This window comes from Mirounga angustirostris, unplaced genomic scaffold, assembly GCF_029215605.1.
Source record: "Mirounga angustirostris isolate CCGP_5_RB_7025 unplaced genomic scaffold, mMirAng1.0.hap1 SCAF_3, whole genome shotgun sequence".
Classification (NCBI taxonomy): Eukaryota; Metazoa; Chordata; class Mammalia; order Carnivora; family Phocidae; genus Mirounga; species Mirounga angustirostris.
The window spans coordinates 148,979,160-148,995,055 of NW_026991711.1; the positions used below are offsets into that span (position 1 = coordinate 148,979,160).

General features: G+C 35.9%; 1 protein-coding gene across 1 annotated transcript in view; it reads right to left on the bottom strand.

Annotated features, from left to right (window-relative positions):
• Positions 1-15,896, bottom strand: part of ZSWIM2 (zinc finger SWIM-type containing 2) — a 121,050-nt gene that overhangs the window by 49,854 nt on the left and 55,300 nt on the right. Inside the window, exon 3 of the mRNA XM_045868388.3 lies at positions 7,122-7,165. The gene's annotated coding sequence lies outside the window, so the exon portion shown is untranslated. The remainder of the gene's footprint in view (positions 1-7,121; positions 7,166-15,896) is intronic.

Genomic DNA, 15,896 nt, shown 5'->3' on the forward strand with positions numbered 1-15,896 from the left:
CTGATGACATTTTAACACACCGAATAGTGACCTAACTGAAAGCATGATAGAACTGGTTTGGGAAAATGAGAGAATGGGAAGGGTGACCGTGTGTGGTGAGGTAGAGGTGAGAAAAAGTTAAATCCTTAGCTTCCATTGTGGGAAGTAAATGAAAAATTAAGAAGTTGTTTGAAGATAAAAAAAAAATAGACACAGAAAATCAACCAAATGCTTTAAATTATTTGCTGCGGGGGAAGGAGAATGGGTGTAGAGGGTCCACGGGCCACTTTCGTCTTAACAAGCATCGATTCTTTAAACTACGTTCGTTTAAAGCTCTGATAGACTTGCAGCCGCTACCCTGCAGACGAGACTTGGCTTCCTCTGCAACCATGTCTGATGAACACGATATGGCTGAGACCGAGAAATTCAATAAATCGTAATTGAGGAAGACAGAAACGCTTTCAAAAGAAACGGCTGAACCAGAGAAGCAAGCAGGCGAATCGTAATGAGGCCGCCCATATGCGCTGTACCTTCCACAAACATCGCCTTCTTACTTTACTTCTGTGAGCTGTTTAACTGTGTGAGATGAGAAGAGCGTAGATCAAGTTAAACGGCTACTGCCCCTTTTCTCATCAAAGAATCTCAACTACTGACCATAAACACGGAGTCTCCTCTCCCGTCTGCCTGTCTGGCTGGCGGGGAAGGAAGAGAATCTGGTGAAGGAAGAAGCTGGGTGGGGATGACCAGTAAAAACTAAATTGGTCCAAGGTGTCAGGCAGGCTCTACAATGTGGTTTAATCAGAGTGCCATTTTTTTTCTTCAGATGATTTTAATTGTTGGAATGCACAGTTTTTAAAATATGCAAATAAAAGTTTAAAATGTGGTTGGTGTGTAAAAAAACGTGGGTCAAAATAAACTCCATGGCTACTTTTAAACAATTTAATTCTCATAGAATTTGGTGAAGTTTTATTACTTGAGATCTAATAGCATCTGATTGCTTTTAAGGAACTTCTTACCAAATTGGCCCCAAAGCTATATTGTCTTTTGTCATATATTTAGAATATGTGTATCGTGTGTATTTGTATTATTTATTCTATAGGTTAAGTGTAAAAAGCAGAGTGAAGAGCTCAGCAGCACTTGGATCTTGTTTTCATTCCACTAGATGTCAGCATAACACTGTGAATTTGAATGTTGTTGGGTGACCAAGGATTAAATCCTTGCTTGTTCAAACCTATTTTTATTTATCTTTCCAAGGATGATGATGTGACATTTAGATTTAATAATTTCTTGTGTATTATAAGAATTACTGTCTACCCAAATGTTCATTTTTATTGTACCTATTCAAATTAATGTCAGCTGATTAAATTAGTTAAGCTTTGGTGCTAATCTACATCAAGAGAATAGAAAAAGAAAACAATCACACACAGGAATGATAGCAATGAGTATGTTTCCTGCATTGTATTTTGGGTTTTCAGTCAGTAAGTTATGAAAGACATTCGGCCAATAGAAAGATCAAAAGTATAACATTTCCCCCTTGTGTTATCTGGTTTATAAATATGCTTTAAAGGATATGAGCAATAATTGACTAGCTTAGTACCATGTTGACTGATAAGCTTTCTTATTAAGAGAACGTGTTGGGTAATTCATAAGTTAGATATTTTTAACTTATTTTTCCCTCTCTGACTACCCAATGTAGCATCAGAGGCTTTGGCTTTGTGTTGGCATGACCTTGATTTGTTAGAACATAAGCTTCATCTTATATTAAATAGTAAAAACATGAATATTCATGAAAGTTATTTCATATGAGTTCTATTTTCCTTAGTATGCAAAAATTTTTTGCTTAATAGAACTGTTAACATTTTACATTTTTTTTTTTTAAGTACGCTCCACGCCGAGATCAAGAGTCTCATGCTCTACTGACTGAGCCAGCCAGGTGTCCCACAACTGTTAACATTTTAAAAAAAAGATTTATTTATTTTACAGAGAGAGAATGAGTGCATGTGAGAGAGCACGAGAGAGATTGAGAGAGAGAGAGCGCATGGGGGGCAGGGGCAGCAGGAGAGAGAATCCCAAGCCAATTCCTCACTGGGTGCAGAGCCCAACCCCAATCGGGGGCTCCATCTCATGACCCTGAGATCACTACCTGAGCTGAAACCAAGAGTCCCATGCTTAACTGACTGCACCACCCAGGCACCCCACAAAAGTTAACATTTTAAAGGAAAAAATGACATGTTGAAGTATTTTTTAAATTACAGTACATAAAAATGTTTTAAGTGTGCCATTTTGGGTAGTTTGTAATGTGGTCAATATTTTAATAAGTTTTAGCCACAGGCAATAGGGAGATATTCATTGGCAATGTATTTTGACTTTAATGAAGTATTATAAGTCTCTCACTAAGTAATTTTCAGTTATAATCTGAAATTTTTCTTTGAAAATTTTCCTCAAAATTCACAGGAAATTCCACTTGTTCATGCTATTTCTTCATAATAAAAGACTTGCTTTAAGTGTCAATTTACTCATGATATTAATTAATCACATAATAAAAAGTCAATACCCAACAATACAAACTATAGAAATTTAGGGATATTAAATTATTCCATACTGTACAGAAAGAGACCAGAGACATTTTAGGTGAACTGATAATATTAAAGCCCTTCTATTTTTGGCAAAATAATCTCTTTTTTCCAAGTTTTTATTTAAATTCCAGTTAGTTACCATACAATGTAACATTGGTTTCAGGTATAGAATTTAGTGATTCATTACATACATAAAAAACCCAGGGCTCATCACAAGTGCCCTCCCTAATACCTATCACCTATTTAACCCATCCCCCACCCACCCCCTCTCCAGCAACCCTCAGTTTGTTCTCTATAGTTAAGAGTCTGTTTTACAGTTTGCCTCTCTCTTTTTTCCCCCACTATGTTCATGTTTCAGTTTTTAAATTCCACATATTAATGAAATCTTACAGTATTTGTCTTTCTCTGACTTACTTCACTTAGCATAATACTCTATGGCTCCATCCACGTTGTTGCAAATGGCGAGATTTCATTCTTTTGATGGCTGAGTAACATTTCATTATATACTGCTTCTTCTTTATCCTTTCATTAGTTGATGGACATTTGGGCTCTTTCCATAATTTGGCTATTGTTAATAATGCTGCTATAAACATTGGGGTGCCTGTATCCCTTCAAATCAGTAAATACTTAGTAGTACAATTGCTGGATTGCAGGGTAGTTCTATTTTTAACTTTTTGAGGAAACGCCATACTGTTTTCCAGAGTGGCTGCATCAGTTTGCATTCAAAAAACAGTGTAAGACAGTACCCTTTTCTCTGCATCCATGACAACACCTGTTGCTTCCTGTGTTGTTAATTTTAGCCACTCTGACAGGTGTGAGGTGATATCTCGTAGTTTGATTTGCATTTCCCTAATGAGCGATGCTGAGCACCTTTTCATATGTTTGTTAGCTATTTGGATGTCTTCTTTGGGAACATGTCAATTCACATCTTCTGCCCATTTTTTAACTGGGTTGCTTTTTCGGTGTTGAGTTGTATAAGTTCTTTATATATTTTGGATACTAGTCCTTTATCAGATATGTCATTTGCAAATATCTTCTCCCATTCCATAGGTTGCCTTTTAGTTTTGTTGATTGTTTCCATCACTGTGCAGAAGCTTTTTATCTTGATGAAATCCCAAGAATTTATTTTTGCTTTTGTTTCCCTGCCTCAGGAGACATACCTAGTAAGAAGTTGCTACAGCTGATGTCAAAGAGGTTACTGCCTGGGTTTTCCTATAGGATTTGGATGTTTTCCTATCTCACATTTAGGTCTTTCATCCATTTTGAATTTATTTTTGTGCATTGTGCAAGAAAGTGGTCTAGTTTCATTCTTATGCATGTTGCTCTCCAGTTTTCCCAATATCATTTGTTGAAGACACTATCTTTTTCCATTGGATATTCTTTCCTGCTTTGTCTAAGATTAATTGCTCATATAGTTGTAGGTTCATTTCTGGGTTTTCTATTCTGTTCCATTGATCTATGTGTCTGTTTTTGTGTCAGTACCATACTGTTTTGATCACTACACCTTTGTAATATGGCTTGAAGTCTGGAATCGTGATGCCTCCAGCTTTGCTTTTCTTTTTCAAGAATATTTTGGCTATTCGGGGTCTTCTGTGGTTCTATACAAATTTTAAGATTGTTCTAGTTCTGTGAAAAATGCTGGTGGTATTTTGATAGGATTACATTCAATGTGTAGATTGTTTTGGGTAATATAGACATTTTAACAATATTTGTTCTTCCAATCTATGAGCATGGAATATCTTTCCATTTCCTTGTGTCATCTTCAATTTCTTTCATGTTTGTTTTCAGAGTACAGAACTTTTACCTCTTTGGTTAGGTTTATTCATAGGTATCTTGTGGTTTGGGTGCAATTGTAAATGGGATTGATTCCTTGAATTCTCTTTCTGCTGCTTCATTATTGGTGCATAGAAACACAACAGACTTCTGTACATTGGTTTTACATCCTGTGATTTTACTAAATTCGTGTATCAGTTCTAACAATTTTTTGGTGGAGTCTTCCAGATTTTCAATATAGAGTATCATGTCATCTGTAAATAGTGAAAGTTTGACTTCTTCCTTGCCAATTTCGATGCTTTTATTTATTTTTGTTGTCTGATTGTTATGGCTAGGACTTCCAGTACTATGTTGAGTACAAGTGGTGAGAGTGGACATTCTGTCTTGTTCCTGACTTTGGGGAAAAGGCTCTCTTTTTTCCCAATTGAGGATGATGGTTTCTGTGGGTTTTTCACATATAACCTTTATTATGTTGAGGTATGTTCCCTCTAAACCTACTTTGTTGAGGGTTTTTATCATGAATAGATGTTGTAGTTTGTCAAATGCTTTTTCTGCATCTATTGAAAGGATCATATGGTTCTTATCCTTTCTTTTATTAGTGTGGTGTATCACGTTGATTGATTTGCCAATATTGAGCTACCCTTGCCATCTAGGAATAAATCCCACTTGATTGTGTTGAATGATTCTCTTAATGTACTGTTGGATTTGATTTGCTAGTATTTGAGAATTTTTGTGTTCATGTTTATCAGGGATATTGGCCTGTAGTTCTCTTTTTAGTGGAGTCTTTGTCTGGTTTTGGTATCATAGTGATGCTGGCCTCATCAAATGAATTTGGAAGTTTTCCTTCCATTTCTACTTTTTTGGAATAGTTTGAGAAGAATAGGTATTAACTCTTCTTTAAATGTTTAGTAGAGGGGTGCGTGGGTGGCTCAGTTGTTAAGCGTCTGCCTTCCGCTCAGGTTGTGATCCCGGGGTCCTGGGATTGAGCCCCACGTCTGGCTCCCTGTTCGGCAGGAAGCCTGCTTCCCCTTCTCCCATTCCCCTTGCTTGTGTTCCTGGTCTCGCTATCTCTCTGTCAAATAAATAAATAAAATCTTTAAAAAAAATACACTATGAATGTAGTAGACTTCTCCTATGAAGTCATATGGTCCTGGACTTTTGTTTATTGGGAGATTTTTGATTACTGATTCAATTTCTTTGCTGGTTATTAATCTATTTAAGTTTTCTATTTCTTCCTGTTTCACTTTTGGTAGTTTGTATGGTTCTAGGAATTTATCCATTTCTTCCAAGTTGTACAATTTGTTGGCATATAATTTTTCATAATACTTTCTTACATAATTTTTTGTATTTCTGTGGTATTGATTGTGATTTCTCCTCTCTCATTTGTGATTTTATTTATTTGGGTCCTTTTACTTTTCTTTTTGATAAGTCTGGCTAGGGGTTTATCAATTTTATTAATTTTTTTTCAAAGAATCAGCTCCTGGTTTCATTGATCTGTTTTATTTTTTATTTTTTTGGCAAAATAATCTTAAAAATTTAGATTAAAGAAATTTTATATGTTACAAATCTAAAGTGGAGGATATGTATACATATATACATATGTATATGTATGTGTATATATACACACACACATCTAAAAATACAAGGAACATTCTGTACATTACAGAATGAATGTACATTACATTCTGTTCATTATGTTTAAAATAGTACCTGGAACATAATAGGTGTGTAATAAATGCTTGTTAAAAGGACAAATTAATAGATGTGAATAGAGAAGATACATGTGTAAGAGATTTGATCAATAAGACTTGGTCACTCATAGAAGTAAAATGTGAAGAATTGAGAAGAACTCTTGGGGTTTTCTAAGGCTTTAGAAGGCTTGGTGGTGGCATTCATTAAAGTTTGAGACTCCAGGAAGAGGCACAAATTTGGCAGGAAGGATAATGAATTCAGATTTTACCATTTTGAGGCAGTGTAGCAGACAGCAAAGTGAAGCTGTCTGACAAGCACTGGCTGTAAAACAGATGCATTTGGTGGAAAAGTTTGAGCTGGAGTTACAGAAGTTATGATGTAGGAGGGGCCAGAGAGGTAAACTAGATCATCCAGGTGGAGCTGTTCAATGAAAGAAAAAGCAGAAACCTTGCAGAACAATATTTTAGGACCAACAGTATAACAGGGTCTTGGAAAACAGGCTGGAAAAGCAGGAATAAAGCAGCAGGCCCAGAGAGTAGTGAATTTCAAGAAAAATGGAGTGGTCATTAAGGTCAAATACTGCAAATAAGTCCAGCCATTTGAGCAATAAAAGAAGTAGATGGATTTGTAAATTAGGAAATTGTCTGTGACTCTTACATGAGCTAGTTCAGTGGAGCTATGTGAATGAATTACCGTCTATACTTACTGTAGGCTGAGAAATAAGTAGGAGGTAAGAAAGTGAAGATAGTGAATACAGACTGTGGACTACATTCTGATGCACTATGGATATTAAAAAAAGGGGAGCAAGAGAACATGTTACTCAGTGTTTGCTAAAGTCAGCTGACTTAAACGTGGGACTTATGGGGCAGTGGATCAGCAATCTTCAAACTGATGTATGCACTCTTGAAGTCCACAAAAACTTTACAAAGTTCATGGGCGTAGAATTTTAAGAGATTCAATGTCCACATACTCACCTCCCATACTTACTGTTTCCTAATATTAATCGGCCTGAGAACGTCAGTTAAAACATCATGCATGTCTTTTTTTCCCCATTTTCCTTTTGTAACCAAACTTCTCTCATTTTAGAAAACAAAATCATACCTTATATCCAATCTGGTATTCATCATCCCAGGGTGTGAAAGTTCCTGGAACACCAAACAAAAAGAAAATTTGTATTGATGATAAGAAAGAGAATGTCTCTAATGGCTCAAAAACAAATCCTTTTGAAAGTCAAGGCATTTCTAATTCTTTGCTTTCAAAACAATTGAAGAAGTTAATAGATCATTAAAATATACTTTTTGATAATAGATCACCATGTGATTTTTGGCATAAACTTGAAAGGAGTGCAAATAGTTGAGTTATATTGCTAATATCAAAACTTCCATTCCCATCTGTCCTATACCACATTGTTATGCGACCAGTTGTGCTCAGTAAAACAACAAAGACTTAAATCCGTGCTTAACACTGCCTTCTGCCATAAATAATATTCATTGTTACATAAACAAAACAAAACAAAACAAAACAAAACAAAACAATAAAAAAGAATTCCAGCGTGTATAAAGGAAAGCATTGGGAAAGACAAAAGCATTGGCAGTTAAATTGAAGAAGTGTTGAGATAGGTATCAGATGAAAGGAAAGGTCAGTAAAGGGTGTGAATGTTATGCTAGACTGGATAAACAGTGACAGTGGGATTAATGTCCCCAGGTTTGAAGGTTCTAAGTAGAGACTGGCAGAGGCCTCAGGTGGTATGAGTGGTCCAACGAGGCCAACTAACTGTAACTCTAGTTCTTCCTCAGTATCATTCCAATTTTAGTATATGTGTCCAAGCAAGCACTAGTTCTTCCTCAGGATTCATGATATAGAAAGGCATTCAAGTCAATGTTGACTGTGATTGGATGAATCCTGAAGAGAACCCTCTCATCAGATGGTGTGAGGAGATTCAATACATGTAAGAAAACTCAATCCACCATTTAAGAAGTAAGAGCTTGACTGTTTTCTTCAGTGCAGTATTCTGAATGTTTGGAACACTGCCTGGAGTAGTGCTCAAATACTTTCTCTTGAATGAATTGTCAGTGATTAGAGGTAGCCAAGACTTCCAAATCTTAACTTAGTGGAACGAATTTGTGTTGCCAATTTGTAATAAAGCCTATTTGAATTTATATATTATTTGTTCACTCCATATAGACTGGGACAAAAATAGGTCCCAATTATGTATTTATGTTTATATAATTTAGTTTGAAAATTCTCTTCCAAATATATCTCATATCTCTTTCATTACCTAAAATGAGGGATAGAGGTACTACATATTACCAAAAGAAGTATAAATCAAATGATAATATTATTAAATTATATTCTATATACTATAATTATTTGTTTATGGCATTATGTGTTAGAGAGTATTTGTATGTCTGGATGACAGCAGAGAATAGGCTGAAACTGCAAATCAGAGTTGGTGCCATCAGGTTGAAAATGTCACAGATTTAGCTTTTAATAAGCCAGAATGATTGTGTAAAATAAGATGACTAGCAACAATCTCCTACTGATATTCTTGGGAACATGGGGATACTTTGAAGTTAAGAACTATTTTTAGATTAAAAGACTTGATATTTTCTGTCAATTAAAATGACTATAATTAACAGCTATGACTAGAGTTATTTAATTGCAAATTATAAAAAATCCAACTTTAATTAGTTTTAATGATAAGGGGGAATTTATTGGCCCAGAAAAGTAGGAAGCCCAGAATGCATGTAGCTTTAGCACAGCTGGATGCAGGAGCTTAAATAATATCATCAAGATACCCCTGTTTCTTCCTCTCTTGGCTTTCTTAGTGTTGCATTTATTTCTAAGAAGATTTTCCCCACTTGGGTGGCCAAGAGAGCATCAATAATCCAAACTTGCTTAGTACTTAGTGCTTTTAAACTCTGAAGGAGAAGATGGATCTTTTTGCTGATAGTTTAAAAAAAAAAGCTGGGAGAGATTTTATGGGCCTGATGCAGGCCATGTATCCAGCCATGAAACATTCATGATGGTCAGCACAATGCAATACCCTGAGTGATCAGATCTGGATTTTTGGTATCCCTGTAGAAAAGTTTGGTGGTGAGGTATTCCCTACCTGAACCACATGGATTGAAAATAACAGACTGTTACCAGACAAAATAATATGACATCTAAAATCTTTTTTGCATATTACATTGTACTAATTAACCACATCATAAAAAATGATGCATCAAATAGACTAAACAGCTACAACAAAGAATTAAATATACAGTGGCCTCTAAGATCAATCAGAATTTGAGGTTCCTTATATTTTGTTGTTTCTTGTTTCCTACTGCCAAAGTTAGCTCATTGGCAGCAGTCCCCAGGAAGGAGGAAAGGGGATATAGAAGAAGAAAAAAAAGAGAAAGCAACTTCTGTTTAAGGAAATGATCCAGAAGTAGCACACATCACTTCTGATCATATCCCACTGGTCAGAACATGGTCATATAACCACTGGTGGTGGCAAGGGAAGCTAGTAAATATGACATCAAGCTGTGTAACAGTGTGCTCAGCGGGATTCTTATTACTAAAAGGAAGAAGGTATAAATGTATAATGGGAAAAGTAGTTGTTTCTGCGATGGTTCTTTTTTCAACCTTTACAAACTTGAATAGGGGAAAATTTTTAAATTACTTTTACTATGGAAAGCATTGCTAAAACATGTATTTATATGGGAAAAGAGTAAAGGGAATTTTCACTTTCATAATAAAAGAAAAAGTTTCAGTATAAGTGTTTAGTACATTTTAAAGTCCCTTACAGATGGTGGCACTGCTGAAGGATGCTTTAATTTTTGACATTACTATGGATATTTTAGACATAATATTAACACATATTTTTCATTTATAAAAGAATGGATATTGATGCTCTTAAAATTATAAATATTTTGGTTTTGAACTTTTTTATGTCATTGACTAGTATATCTACATTTTTAGAAAACATGGAATTTACTATCTTGCATTTGTAAGGAATCAAATTGCTGTAATATGTACTATAAAAGAGTAGATTAAAAATTCAAGTCAAATGGAATTGCAAGATTGTATCTCTTTCTAATGCTAAAAGCTTACTGAGCTGGAAAAAGTATAATTTAACATATCACCCACTTGCCAAAAAAAAAAAAAAAGATGCCTGGCTTGGATTTCATCCAGGAAGACATCTGTTTGCCTAGAACTAATAATAGTACAACCCTAATGATATGCCAAACAAGTTATTTTAATAGAAATGTTTTGTTTTGAGAGGTTAAGTTTGGTTACTCAGCAGAACTGCTGTGTTTATAAGGGTATTATGTTTGATTCTGCAATAGGGAACACATATCCCACTGAAGGCAAGTTTGGGAAATTTGGTGGAAGTTGCTGTACATTTTACAGCTAACCTAACAGAGTACTCTTGATCTCTAAATGACCTCTCAATCAACCACATTAGAAGATTGGAGGCAAGGTGGTAGGAAATCACTATTCAAATTTTAGAATAGATATTGGAGATTGTCCATTGCTTTTAAAAAGCACAAATATTCATTTACATGCCTATTAGCTGTTTCTCAAAATCTACTCAAAAATCCTGCTTGGTTCATTTTAGTCCCATTCTTTCTTTCTTTTTTTTTTTTTTTTAAGGTTTTATTTATTTATTTTGACAGAGAGAGAGACAGTCAGAGAGGGAACACAAACAGAGTGAGTGGGAGAGGAAGAAGCAGGCTTCCCGCTGAGCAGAGAGCCTGATGTGGGGCTTGATCCCAGGACCCTGGGATCATGACCTGAGCCGAAGGCAGCCACTCAATGACTGAGCAACCCAGTGCCCTAGTCCCATTATTTCTTACTCCTAATTTTCCTGCTCTAAAATGTCAAAACATTTAGATAAAATGAAGGGATAGTCAAATGTTTAAGATTTTTTTTTTTTTTTTTTTTGCGAGAGAGAGAATGAGAGAGAGAGAGCACGAGAGGGAGGAGGGTCAGAGGGAGAAGCAGACTCCCCGCTGAGCAGGGAGCCCGATGCGGGACTCAATCCCGGGACTCCAGGATCATGACCTGAGCCGAAGGCAGTCGCTTAACCGACTGAGCCACCCAGGCGCCTAGAATAGTCAAATGTTTAAATGCTTGGTCTATGTGATTTTAAACATCTAGATTTTTAAAATCATAGAAAAGATTGAATTTCTCAGATTTTATTCATAATTGCTATTGTATATATTTACTATGTTATAACTTTTTAAAGAACCACTGCCATGTGAACCAGGCCAAAAGGGGTAATGTCGTAGGGAAGGTCATTTATAAGCTTTTTAGGCCTGTTGCCTAGTTTTAGTGACTGTTCTGTTCAATTTTAATTGTGCCAATACTGTTTCATTTAAGCACTAGATCAATGGCTAATACACATTTAGAAATATGTTCATCCAATACAATTTTGGTTTTTAATTCAGAGGCATCATCTAAACCAAAAATGGGAAGCTAAAGTGTCTCTTTTAACAACATTAAGAAACAGGCTTAACTACTGTAAAAAAATATTTAGGGGGCACCTGGGTGGTGCAGTTGGTTAAACACCAACTTTTGGTTTCCACTCAGGTTGTGATCTCAGGGTGGTGAGAGGGAGCCCTGCACTGGGCTCTGCCCTCAGCACGGAGTCTGCTTAAGACTCTCTCTTTCTGGGGAGCCTGGGTGGCTCAGTTGGTTAAGGGACTGCCTTCGGCTCAGGTCATGATCCTGGAGTCCCGGGATCGAGTCCCGCATCAGACTCCCTGCTCGGCAGGGAGCCTGCTTCTGCCTCTGACCCTCCCCCCTCTCATGTGCTCTCTCTCTCTCATTCTCTCTGTCTCAAATAAATAAATAAAATCTTAAAAAAAAAAAAAAGAGTTAAAAAAAAAAGACTCTCTCTTTCTCTCTCTCTGCCCCTCCCCCCAATAAATAAAGAAATCTTTAAAAAAAGAAAATATTTAATGTTTTATATTTTACTTTCTTGAATAGATTATTGATATACTTGAAGAAGTATAAACAAGCTAAACTAAGGTTTTCTATGTAAGAAATTTCTTTTTTATAAGATTAACATTTTCTAAAAGTTTTTGTACTGAAATGTAACTGCTAGTATGTGTAATTGATCACATTTTTACATTAACTAGCCATCCTCAAATGGCACACAAAGTTCTGAATGCTGTGCAGAGAGAAAGCAGCCGGAGGACTATTTTCTGGCAAAGTCCAGCTCCACATGTTGTTGCTGACCATGGGAAACAGATGTGGGCCAAAACAAATGCTAAGATTATTCCAGGAACTTTCTGGCATACCTGGAACTTTTTTCTTAATTAACTAGTCTCTCACTGAAATGATTTTCCAGGTCTAGGCTACTTTTCGGTATGGTTTTAAAATGAATTGATATAATTCTAGATCTCTATGAAGAGTTTCAGAATATGCCAAGGGTCTCAGGGAGAAATAGTAATGGAGTTGTAATATAGACTGCTAATTGCCTTTGCATGAGAAATCCCTTTTTTGTTGTTTATTCAAGTATAATTTATACTTAACAAAAAGCAATCCATTTTGGGTATACAGTTCTATGAATTTTGACAAATTTATATAGTAGTTTAACACCACATTCAGGATAGAAAAGATTTCCATTATTTGAAAAAAATCTCTTTCATGCGTTTTTGTAGGCAATCCCCTTTCCAGCGTCTGGAAACCACTGATCTGATTTCTGTCCCTATAGTATTATCTTTTTCAGAATGTGATAAATCAAATCATACAGTATGTGGCCTTTTGATTCCGGCATAATGCTTTCATTTAGCATAACATTTTTGAGATACATACGTGTTAGTGCATGTATCAGTTTATTCCTCCCCACCACCCCCACCCCTGAGATTAGCCTCCTTTTAATGCTAACGGAATCACAAATCTATTTGTGCAGACTCGAAAGTGGCCTGAACCAATCATTTGTGGTCTGGCATTCACATTTTCCTTAGCCAAGTGGTCCCTTTCCCATAATCCTGTGCACCCAGGGATGGTTATATGACACTGTTTAGACAATTAAGAAGAAAGGAGAAATTTGTTGGAGAACATTTGGGAAAGATTTAACCCTCATTTATAAAAATAAATTTATCATACTCTAGTACCACTGCTTGCTTCCCCCCCCCCCTTCCAGAGTCCTGCCTTTAGACATATGATGTCTGGAACTATGGAACCCATTTTGCAAGCCTGAAGGAAAGGCCAAAAGAACTGCAGAGATAAAATCCCAGAACTCTGTCATTTTTAGTTTATCAACAAACATTTAAACTGCCCACCTTCAGATTTCTCAGTGTGTATGATGGCTGAATGTGCTTGTTATTTTGCTATTTTATTATGTTATTTGCAGTCAATGACATTCCTTGCTGAGAAACTGTCATCCAGTCTAGAAGCCATTTCGGGTTGGAACTGTGGCTCTATTTTAGAATTGTGTAATTCTAACTAATTTGGTCAGAAAGTCTCCACTACCACTTACTATAGTAACTCCCTGTTGTACATGAAATGGGTTTTGGCACCTAAACACCTTCCTGGAGAAATCCAACCTATCAGTTCACTTAAACAATGATAGTTCTACACCATTATGATTTGCCTTAGAATCCACTTACGAGGCTTGCTCCAATATTTTCTGGACTGGTTGCAGAACTGTGAAAACTATATTGTTCACTGATTACGATATTGCAATTCTCTTCTTGACTAAAATTTAAGTATGATTTTCAGATTATTCTCTAGAAAAGAGGAGAGAATTAACCAGAAAATTTAATGAGTCTTGATAGGAATGTATTGCTCATGCTACCCATTATTGCAGTCTCATAATGGTTGATATAGAGTTGCTCAACTGGTATATTTTATTATGTTAGGTTAATCTTAAAAAATAGAACATATCATTTACTTTTGGGAATTAAAGGAACACAAGTTGATGTCTTTAAAACAAATTAGAAAATGAATGAAAATTATTCCTGTAGGTAGGCCCACATTTTAATCTGGGTCTGTCAAATATATGCTATTATTACTTACTATTAAGTACTTAGATCAAAGTTATTCCAAACTAACATCCTTGCAATTTTACAGTCACTGAACAGGAAATCCTGTCCTAAAAGAATTGTTCTCTCTGCCATTAATGAAGGGACATGCCCACTGGGAATAGCCCGAGAGGGCAATTGGCCCTGCAGAAATATTGGAATAAGGTAATATAAAACTTGGAAATATTTTTGTTAATAAAACATTTTTATCCTAATAATTTAGAAGACAATTTCAGACTTAACCCTATTTTATGTCAAATACTTTTTGCAAAGATGGCCAAAGTTTTTGACTGAAGGAAGTGCTCATATTTATGCCCCGAAAATAAACTTGAAAGACATTAGAATTATTTGTTTTATATATTTCATGAATTATTTCTTGAATTAGTGTTAAGAACAAGAAAGTAGGCTATGTTTGGAACTGAATAATAAACTCCATATGTCTTCATCAATATTTCATAAAATAACTCTGCAAATGTTAATAGATAAGGAATGATTCTGTAATTTTATTAGCTCTTCAACCAGTCTAAGGTACAACCACTTTGCTTTTTTCCCCAATGCATATGAAACATACTTTCTTGAGAATACTTACCCAAATCTTTGTTCATTTAATATAAGGCCACAGAATTACTCGAGAAATGTAGCACATTTATGTTACTTTAGATTATCTAAAGGATCTTCTTTGAATATGTCTTGAGATTGCTTAGAGTTGCAAATTTCAGGACTGAAAAGGTTTTAGAGATCATCTATTTATGTTGTTTCAAGTGCCCTGATTTACTCACTGATAGATACATATGTTCTTTAAGTTGGAGGAAAAGGAGTGAAGTTACAAAGAAATTTTTAGGAGTTTCTCATTCTCTATTGTCCATCTCATTTGTGCTATAGTCCGTAGAAGAGTGTTGTGCCTGTGAGCAGCAGTCTGCCATGGCTGCATGGGGATAGAGTTTGAGAAACATTGTTCTATACAGGTTACATTCTACAGTTGAGAAAACCAGTGATCAGAGAGGTGAAATAAATTGCTTAGCTTAAAACAGCTATTTAGAGGCATAAGACAGAGGAAAAGTCCTCAAGTAGAAATCAGTCCTCTTTGGTCTAGCCCTATATGTGCCACTGATTTGTTGGAAACGACAGCAGAAAGATGACTGTAACTATAAACAGTAATTTACCAAGAGTATGCAATTTATAGATTCAGGACATGGTGTCCAAGACAGATTCTATTGCCTGTGTGAATTTAGCATGTTCACAACTCCTAGACAGTGCTAACCTTCAGGTCTCAAAATTCTGACTGTGGGTAACACTTATTTAAACACAGAAGACCGTTGACCCAATATTAGCCATATTATTGTTTGTGTTGCATTTTCAAATAGGATGATGAACCAGTTGGTGATTATAGAGTTCGGTGGCAGCCATGTTGAGTCTGAGTGATTCAGTTTATTTATTTTCTTAATTTTTATTTTTTAAAGATTTTATTTATTTGACAGAGAGAGACAGAGACAGCAAGAGAGGGAACACAAGCGGCGGGGAGTGGGAGAGGAAGAAGCAGGCTTCCTGCGGAGCAGGGAGCCGGATGAGGGGCTCGATCCCAGAACCCCGGGATCAGGACCTGAGGCGAAGGCAGACGTTTAACGCTGAGCCAAAGGCAGATGCTTAAGAACTGAGCCACCTAGGCACCCCTTGAGTGATTCAGTTTAGACAAAGAAGCAAAGACAATTGCATTTGACACATATGGAGCACTTACTACATACTACACATATTTGTCTAAGAACTTTACATCTCTAATGTCCTGTATCTTTATTAGAAAGGTACTTTTTTGTTCCCATTCTTTAGACAGAGAACATAAGGCTTAAATATATTAAAT